Source organism: Rhagoletis pomonella, unplaced genomic scaffold, assembly GCF_013731165.1.
Source record: "Rhagoletis pomonella isolate Grant_MI unplaced genomic scaffold, Rhpom_1.0 Rhpom_scaffold_00010, whole genome shotgun sequence".
In the NCBI taxonomy this organism is placed as follows: Eukaryota; Metazoa; Arthropoda; class Insecta; order Diptera; family Tephritidae; genus Rhagoletis; species Rhagoletis pomonella.
In genome coordinates, this window is record NW_023458564.1 from 6,239,869 (window position 1) to 6,249,976 (window position 10,108).

Genomic DNA, 10,108 nt, shown 5'->3' on the forward strand with positions numbered 1-10,108 from the left:
TCGCACGCAATTCACTTATATAGGAAGTGACTTATAAGAATCCCCACCGGTAGCGTGAGTTGTGTTCTTGTGAGTCTTGTGCGTTTTCAAATAGAATGTTCATATTAGAGGCAATGCACGTCGGCATCAAATACAACATATCTGTGAAGTTTCAAGAGGGCTCCACGAAAAAAAATGGCAGCATCAAGAATATCTGCCGCAGCTATTTTGTAATTTATGAAATATTAAATTTTTTTAATTTTAATAATTCAGGATACTGGAGTGCAATGCGGTATAGTCGTTGGGCTGGGTATGCAGTTACAGTTGCACGGCTATACTCAATCCCGACTCTTGCGTCCTCGTTCGCGCACTCTGGAAAACGTGACCAACCCACGTGCGCGATGCGGTAACCAAACCGAGTGGAGGCTTGGCTCACTGAAGTCTGCAGCGTCTGTTCACCAGGAGGTGCGGCTGCAAGTGGGTGTCTGTCTTGGAGCAAGCGGCTCGCTTTATAAACGTGTTCTCGGTTGCGAAACCACCCCCGTCCCAGCAATGAGTTGTGCGCTGGGTTTGGGACCCACCACGTAAAAACCCCTTCCATTAAAGAATTAAAACCAAGCCTCGGATGGTACCCCCCTATTGATGACGATCACTGCAAAAGTTTAAAGGACTACGATTTGAGGGCATGCACTTGGAATGTCCGGACTCTCAATGGGGAAGATGCCTCTACCTGGCAGGTTGATGTCCTCGTAAGGACAAATATTGGCACCACCGCCATCCAAGAAATGAGTTGGACGGGGCAAGGAAAGAAAGGAGCACAAATTCAGTGTTGGATTTGTGGTGGGAAAGAGATTCCGTAGCGGAGTACTCTAATTCACCCCGGCGGAGGAGTGCAAGGATTTCTTCTATGGGCACATGGAGCGCACAAGCGAGCAGTGCCCCCGCCATGATATCAAAATCGTGTTTAGCGACTTCAATGCCAGGGTGGGCAAGGAAGGGATCTTTGGCGCCACTGTTGGAAAATTCAGCCTCCATGAAGAAACGTCCGACAACGGACTGAGACTGATCGACTTCACCGGGGCCCGAAACATGGTAGTATGCAGTACTATGCTCTCGGGGAGCAGTCTTCAACAAACCGACAGATGCGAGCAGTGGAACGACATTTGCCATCCATTAAGTACCACCCCCGAAGAAGTAGGCCGATTTCAGCGAGTCCGTAAGAACAACTGGTACGATGAGGAATGTCAAGAAGCTGCAAAGAAAAATGATGCCGCCTACATATCCACGCTGCGATCGGGTGCAACAAGACGAGAGAGGCCGAAATACGTGAATGCGAAGAGCTTGAAATGCTGGCCGACAGAAAAAATACCCAAAAATTTTACAAGAAACTTAGGTGACTCACTGTAGGTTTTAAGACCAGGGCGAAGTAGCTGATGTCCAGAACGCACTTAAATTATGGAGGAAACACTTTTCCACCGTACTGAATGGTAACAGCATTGAAAGTAGTGGAGAAGACGAACCCGAGCCCCCAATCGATGACGACGGAGTCGATGTCACACCGCCTGACTATGACGAGGTATGAATAGCGGCTGAAAAACAACTGGAGCAGACAGCCTGCCAGCTGAGCTATTCAAGTACGGCGGCGGGGAGTTCTTCGGGTGCTTGCATCAACTCTTATGCAGAATATGGTAAGATGAACGCATGCCTTATAGAGCATATTGTGTGAAAGACTGAAGCCTACCGGAAAAAAACTGATTGGGCCTTATCAGTGTGGCTTTAGACCTGGCAAATCCACTTTAGACCAGGTATTCACAATACGCCAAATTTTAGAAGAGACCCGCGAGAAAGTATGGATCACTAAAAGGAGTTGCCTATAGGACGCGATGCCTGAGCAATACCACCAGCTCCGTCGGAATTGGGAAAGACCGCTCTGAGCCGTTTATTACCAAAAGGGATGTCAGACAGGGCGACTGCCTTTCATGTGATTTCTTCAATCTGAAGTTGTAAAATATAATACGAGCTGCAGAACTGAACGGCTCAGGAACAATTTTTTAAAAGAGCGGTACCAGCGCGGTGACATCGACATCTCGACGTACCAAGTCCACACTCTATAAGTGACTCGTCATGCCCGTGCTGGTATATGGCGCAGAAGCATGGACAATGACAACATCCGATAAGGCGGCTCTTGGAGTATTCAAGAGAAAAATTTCGCGAAAAGATATACGGGCAGAAAGATAAGATAGGTGTAGCACCATTTTAAATTTAAAACACGTTCTTGTCGGAAAATATAACAACTCGTGAGATTTACTCAAATATATTACTAAATATTTTTGGCTCAATCATGAAACGTGCATCCAGGAAGCACTAAATATGTATGTGATGTGCGTATGCGAACCCTTTAAATTAACGACAAATAAACAAGCGAATGTGGATTACCAAAAAGTCTAAAAAGCTTTGACATGCATTTAATTTACTTTCATTATTTACTCTCTGAGTACACAAAGCTTCAGAGTACATATTTGATTAGGTTAAAGGTGTTGTACCTAAGGCAAAGCGCCTACTACATACACACATATTTAAGTATGTACGTGAAGGTAACGCAAGCCACTAATTGTTTTTCTACTACAGTTTAAATCGATTTTAGGACGCTCATAAAATCTTTACGTAGCGTATTCTCCTGCTACATATATACGGCCGTAAAAACTTCCATCTCATTTGACGCTGTGGTTGTGCAATCCTTGTATATACACATACATATGTATGTATGTATGTATACATTTTTATATAAGAACCCGCTTAACCGCCCACAGCGAAAGTGTGAGCTTAAATTGATTAAATGGGAATTTAATGCGCTTTCGTTCCATTCGTCGGTGGAATTATTTTTAACGCCAGTTGGTTTAAAAAGTTTGTTTGTGTGTATGTTTGTATTTATGCAATTTTGCCAACGAATAATGTGGCGTGTAGAAAATTAGCACCCTAGTTATTTGTGTTGTATATATTTGTGTTTAATATACTCGTACAAACAAAAACTGGTAATGTATTGTGCAAATTTATGTATGTAAATAATAGTTAAGTATTACTTCTCATTCACAAAAAATTTTTTATTCAGCTTGATAAAATTCTTGATTTTTGAATAAGGGTCATTTTAAGCGAATGGTGAAATACTAGCTTAACCTCAGTATATATAGTGCGCTATGATCTATGTTATGTACATAACTACATTGTGTGTTGTGTACATTTCGTCAGCATGCGGTAAAGTACACACTTTCCAAACTGCGACATTTTTTATGAACTCTGAAGTAGAACAGTTTTTGAGTTCGCGCCTCGGCAGAACAGAGCAAACGTCTGTACTTCTGTCATAAAAAAAGCTTCTCATAAAGCCATTTGATGTAGGCAGCCGGTGTAAAATTGTAAGTCACTCTATTTGTTTGCCAACTTAAAGAAACGCATAATTTGGTTTTTTAGATATTGAAATAAAAGTTTATATTGAAGTAAAAGTTATTAGTCAAGAAGAAGTTACGCCAAGTGGTTTTGAAAACGTCATAATTTATACCGAATTGAAAAGCTTTAGTAGTTTAAAAAACATATTAGGTATGTTCTTAAGTGTAGTAGGCAACATTTAAGATACAGCTCAACTTTAAAATATATGTACATAAATAACTAAAAATTGCAGCTTTCGATTAGATACTCCTCAAACGACGCTGTGATAGCATTTTTCAAAAATGTTCAAAGACATGGCCGGAGAGCAAGGTTTCATCCTATTTCGGGTATGGTGAATCGAACTGCATAATTTTTGAGTTCTTTTTATTAGAATTTTGCTTCCAAGTAGAATTTTTCACCCTACCCTACTAATGAGCTCGCATGGCGTTAAAATGCCAAAATTGAATTTAACTTTTTAGACATCTAAATAAATATTCCATATGTTTTATGTAAATCCGTCCAGAAACTTCTGAGTGAAGAGGGGTCTTACATGGTGTGGGTTTTTAATTTGGTAAATTTTAAATCACCCTGTACCGCTGAAAAGTTTTACCTTGAAAAAAAAAACCTTATTGCATTTTTGAAATTCGAAATAACAGTGCAGATATGATGACCTACACAAAAAATGTCTTCATGTATACTTTTAGAAGATATTTTAATATTAAAGTTTTCTAAAAATTCTTTCGTTTCACACTCATATTTCATTTAACATGCTTATAAAGTACATACAGTTTTTTAAACAGGTCGCAACCTTTCTTACAAGTATTTTCAAACTAAAATTTTATTTATTTTTCTGACATTGTAATACATATAAATATCGAATAAATTAAATTGAATTAAATTTTTTAAATACGTGGCAACTCTCCTAATTACAGTTCAGAAGTAAATCCGTTTCATTTAATACCCATTTTTTAATAATTCATTTAACTAATTAAATTATTTGAGTTTAACTTTTTCAACAGATTGCAACCCTCTTCTCTCGTTTGGCACCAATATTTTAATATTTCATACAACTTGTCCATAAGTTAACTAAATTCGACTTTAAAACAGGTGGTAACCCTATTCAACATATTTTCAACTACTACCTTCTTAAACCTCTTTCGCCTTAAGTTATCTCATCTCATTAATCCAAACGGTGCGGATCTAATAGCATTGATTATTAAATAATTTCCACTTAATTTTTTAACAGGTGGAAACTCCGAAAAACTAAAACCTTACTGCACACCTGCAGGCTAAGCCTTTTATTTTGACGGCTCATTTTTGAAAATCGAACGAACGGTGCAGATCTGATGATCTGGAAAAAAACTCCCTTCGCCTATTATATAAATAAATACATTTTATGGTTTATAACTTTTATCCGGTTGTTTTTTTTCGGCAAAATTACTTTGAAAAGTTGTTCAGAATGTCTCTGGCCTTAATTTTTGTGAACACACCAAAACCTAAAAACAAATCTGGAACTGCTAGGTGGAAAATTCGAAGGCAGTAGTATATTAATTACCTGGGCACACGAAAAAAGTTGTGAACCATAGACTATTCTAGGTTAATTAGAATACTAGGAAATTAGGAACTGACTATGGATGGTAGAATTTTGAGCTTTGGGCCCTTTAGGGGTAATCGAGGCGGTGGACTTTAGTCTTAACGACCATATTCGGTTTAAAGCGCCCCAAAAATTTAGAAATACATATACATCTTATCTTTGTATGAAAATTCAAAATTCAGTTCCCTTAAGGGGTTCTATCGAGTGAGGAAGGGGTATAATTTTTTGAAGTCACATTTGTTTTCAGCGACCCCAACAGCTTTCAAATAGTGGAGCTGCGCTCTGGTTTTCAAAATTTTTTTTTCTCCCTGTATAATTGGTATATGTACAACTGCTTTTAGATTTACCACCTAAAAGTGTCCGAGACTTATATTTTAGGGTTATGTATGTTCACAAAAGTTAAAGTCTTAAACATTCTGAACAACTTTGCAAAAAATTTTGACTGAAAAAAACAAACCAAATAAAAGTAAGATACCATAAAGTGGGATATAACACTTGCAAAAAATTCCCTTGGAGGCAAAATTAAAAGAAAAAATTTAATGAAAGCGGGCAGAAAACTAAAAAACTTATAACACAATTCGATTTTTTTACGGCTATAATAGTGTTATCATCGATTAGGATTTTATAAGCCTTTCACTCTAACAGAGTGGAAATTAAGCATAAAGTTTTTAATAAGTGATGAATAAAAATTAAATATATATTTACATATGTATGTACATTAGGATGGTCCAAAATACATGTGAAAAAGTAATGTAAAAATTTGTATGCTCTCACGATTGCTCTATATTGAAAAAATATCCCATTATTTTTATATCCGAGCGCACTTGTGCACAAGGGTATATTAACTTTGTTCACATAACGGTTGTTTGTAACAGCCAAAACGAATCGAGATAGATATAGACAAACGTATACATAAATGCTCAGAATGAATAGAGAAGTTGATTAAGCCATGTCTGTCTGTCTGTCCGTCCGTCCGTCTGTCCGTCCGTCCGTGTACACGATAACTAGAGCAAAAATTGAGATATCTCAACGAAATTTGGTATGTAGGTTTCCATTTATCCAAGGTAGGTTGGAATTGAAAATGGGCGAAATGGGACTGTAACCACGCCCAGTTCCCATATAACGGTAATTTGGAGAAATACGAAATCTTCGATAAATCAGTAAATATTAAAGCTGTTTTATTGATGCTTGCAACAATTCTTTACCAAGAAATACGTTTATGATAAAATTTTGGAAAATGGGCGTGGCACCGCCCACTTATGATTACATATATGTATCTCGGTAACCATTCTACCAATTTGTACCAAACTCGGTATGGTTATTGTGCTTGCCAAATAAAAGAAAAACGGTGAAAGTTATTGAGACCACACTAAAATTGAGGCCGCTTTTCATATAACGGTAAATTTCAGAAATGCCTGAAACTTCAATATTTCGAAATTTAAGGACCCTAATTTACTCAAAATTTATACACCCAGGCTTACCATGTAGCGGTAGCTTTCGGAGAGGTGAAAATCATGTATTTAATACTTGCGCCGGGTATTTAATGTTCGGCTCCACCCGAACTTAGACTTTAATACTTGTTTATTTTGAAATCAAAAAATATTTAAAGGTCGCTCAAAGCGCTCAAAGTTTTCCATGTATTTTATATGGGGAAAAAACAACATTTCGTAGAAATGGTATAGAATTCTTAAAAATCAGTATTTTTGTATCGGAAAACCCTGCTTCTCTCCAGTTGATTCCCAGTAATAATATCCAATTGTTTACTTAACCATTTTTTCATCGCAACTATAATTTACAGTAGGTCCGCCAAAAACATACAAAAACCCCGAAAAAGGCAATGAGAGGACCAATAAAAAATCGTTGGTATTGAAAAATGCTTAAATAAACTATTGGGTATTATTATTTAAAGTCTCCTGAAGAGAACCAGAGTTTTCGATCGAAAATATTGATTTTCCAGAGTTGTATACCATGTCTACGAAAAGTTGTTTTTTCCCATACAAAAATACATGGGCGACTTCTAAATATTTTTTGATTTAAAAATAAAAAATAGGGGTATACTTTTTTCAATATAGAAGAATCCTAGCGGGTGGGAGCGACTTTACTTTTAGCCATGTCAAATTAGGAATACATGAAAAAGAAATCATCTATTCATTTAATACTCGCTTGATTTTATTGATATCTGCTTAAATTTCCAAATTTAAACTGGCTGTAATTTCAAGGAAATAATTATACACTAAAAATCGTTGCATAAACTCGACCACATCATTTGTGTTGCATGTTTTATGATTAGTATTATTATTATTACACTGGCTCATACATACAAATCGTCAACGCATTTAATTATGAAATTTCATGCGTAGGTTTTAGCAACAATTTGTTTTATTCGATTCGTAACAAAACTAATTAACTTCGAACTTTGCGAATTACAATTTAATAAAACTTTGTGCGTAGATTGTAGGTATATACATACAAACTGTATACATATACATTATATAGTAAATATTTACCTTCCACATAGCTACATATTTACAGCGAAATATATGACATATTAATAGCACAACATGAATCAATAACTATATAGTATGTATGTATGTATGTATGTACTTTTCATGAGCAACAGGTTATACTAATCGAGGAAGAGTTGTGTTGTACTGCGTTAGTCCTCGTATGGTACTCGTATCTAAGGCTTAGTGCTTTGGAGTAGAATATGAGGCCAACGCGTTGGTATGTACGTAAATAAACATTCTGTTCTTTAAATAGCCACAGCCACACTTTGACAGGTACATATATAACGCATACATATCAGCTTTAAGTCGTCGTTCTGGTTACGGCTTGTCGGAAAGGCATAAAGAGAAATCTGTGTGTATAAAAAGGTTGTCCGCCAACAGTGGTTCAGTTGAAAAATATTGAAAAGATAAACAATTTGTATCTTAAAGTACTTTGTTTTAAAGTTATCAAAAAATAAAATAAATAAGTTAAATTAAAAAAAAAAATATTTTAAAAAGCAAGCTTTCTAAATTTAACGAAATCGGACCATAAATACTGCTTTGTCAAATATACCGGCTCGTGCGCCACCTATCGGATTAACTCATTTATCGCATTGCATTTGCATCGGGTTCTGAGCCAACTGTGAAGCTTCAAGTCTCTAGATCATCGGGATTGATTTCAAAAATTTTCCCCTAACAAACATACATACAGAGCAAGTTAAATAAAAGCTTGTAAAAAGAATTTTATTTATTTAATTTTTTTGCCGTTCAATATTTACAAATTTTGGAACAACTTATTATAATTATTCTTATTACATGGACCGAAAAACGTAAAATGACTTTGCAATAGTTCAGGCATTGTTTTCCATTATATTGGATTTACACATCTATAGTTAGGTATTATATGGAATACTTGTATGGTGGTCATCTACCCAAAAGGCAAATTACCTAAAATCCTTCTGTAAGGTCCAAAGAAAAGCGTTTTTATGCATCTCTGGTGCTTAAGGGGCAGTCCCAAACAAAGCGCTAGAAGTGCTAACCAACGTGCCGGAGGTAAATCTGGTACAAAGGCACGTAGTCGCCGCTTTGGCTCCTAGACTAAAAAGCATGCCGCTTTGGAAGGATCGGCGGTTCGGCCACGCTTCTATACTTTACATTCAGGGTAATAATAACCTAGATAATAGGGTTGGCTATTGAGCTTTCCCTAAGGTCTTTGACTTCGTCCTTGAACAGATAGACTACCGCGCTTCCGAACTGGATCCCAGCAGCTCCTTCTCAACCTAAATTCCCTCAAGAGAGGACTACGTGGGCGGGTTACAGGAAGAAGGAAGCGGAAAACTTCTCCACGGACGGATCAAAACTTGGAGGCAGAGTTATTGGATCTGTCTTCTGTCGGAAACTCTTCATCAAAACTATGTTCAGGCTTCCGAACTTATGCAGTGTCTTTCAGGCGGAAATAGCTACCAGAGGTAGACCCACTGCTAAAGAGTGCGACGTCAGTTAGGGAGGTTAGCATATACCCGGACAGTCAGGTGGATATCAGGGCCCTGAACGCTATGTTGGATGCTATCGAAATCTGTAAAGGAATATCTTACCTCTCTATCAATCGCGTCGGAGATAAGGTTTTTTTTTGTGCTGGGTCACAGGGAAACTGCGTGGCTGATGACCTGACGTTATCTCCAGATATGGAAAAACTTGTAACGCCTCTGCCCTCCTGTGGTACACTCTTGGACGGTTGGGCCTCGTGCAAGCTCAGCGGGCGCTGGGCTAACACAAGGATATCCTCAATTGTCAGATCCATCTGGTCTGGGGCGGACCGAGGGCGATAACAAGAGTCAGCCGGGGGAAGGTACCTAGACCGCCCACCATCAACTACTGGCTGAAAGGACCTTGCAGATTTGCATGTCGAGGTTTCCGCCCACCGTACTATGAACCGACTAAATGGGCTGTCCAGCAGAAGTCGGCAGGTTGCGTTAGGTATCCCAATAACCTCCCATTCCTTGGTGATGGCTTCTAGGTTGCTCTGCCTGGCCAGTTCACCAGCACAGCAGTTTCCTGTATTGTCGCTGTGCCCGGACTCCAGATCGGTCCAAATTGGAAGTAAATCGAGGCAATTGAGATAGAGATTAGGCAATGCTAGACCAATTTTGAGCTTACCATCAGCTGTCCTAGGCCTCTGATCGCCGCTTGACTGTCAAAGTTGATATTTACCTCTTTAAGTGGTATCACACAAGTGCGAAACCGATCGGCTGCCTAGAGTACGCTAAAGAAATCTGGTAACTACAAAATATTCACCGGCCCTTTTCTCCAAAGACTACCCTCTCCTATGCGGTCCTTGGTAGGATATGTGCCGATCTTCTACTATCGGCATGAAGTTGAATTTTCTTAAGATCGTCTAGTGTCCATAATCCGGAGGGAGGTAATCCAGCATTTAGGACGCAGCAGCTTTGCCTGTGGTGTCTAATGACACGGTGCCTAACATAAAGTTTAGAGTTAGCGTTGGAGTGGTGCGAACTGCCCACTAATTCCAATTAGGGCAGCCCTTTGAACTCGTTCCAACTTCTTGGCTAGTGTGGCCTTTCTAGTCAGTTCCTCCATCGGGTATCATGTATATCCTGGTGAACGAAAC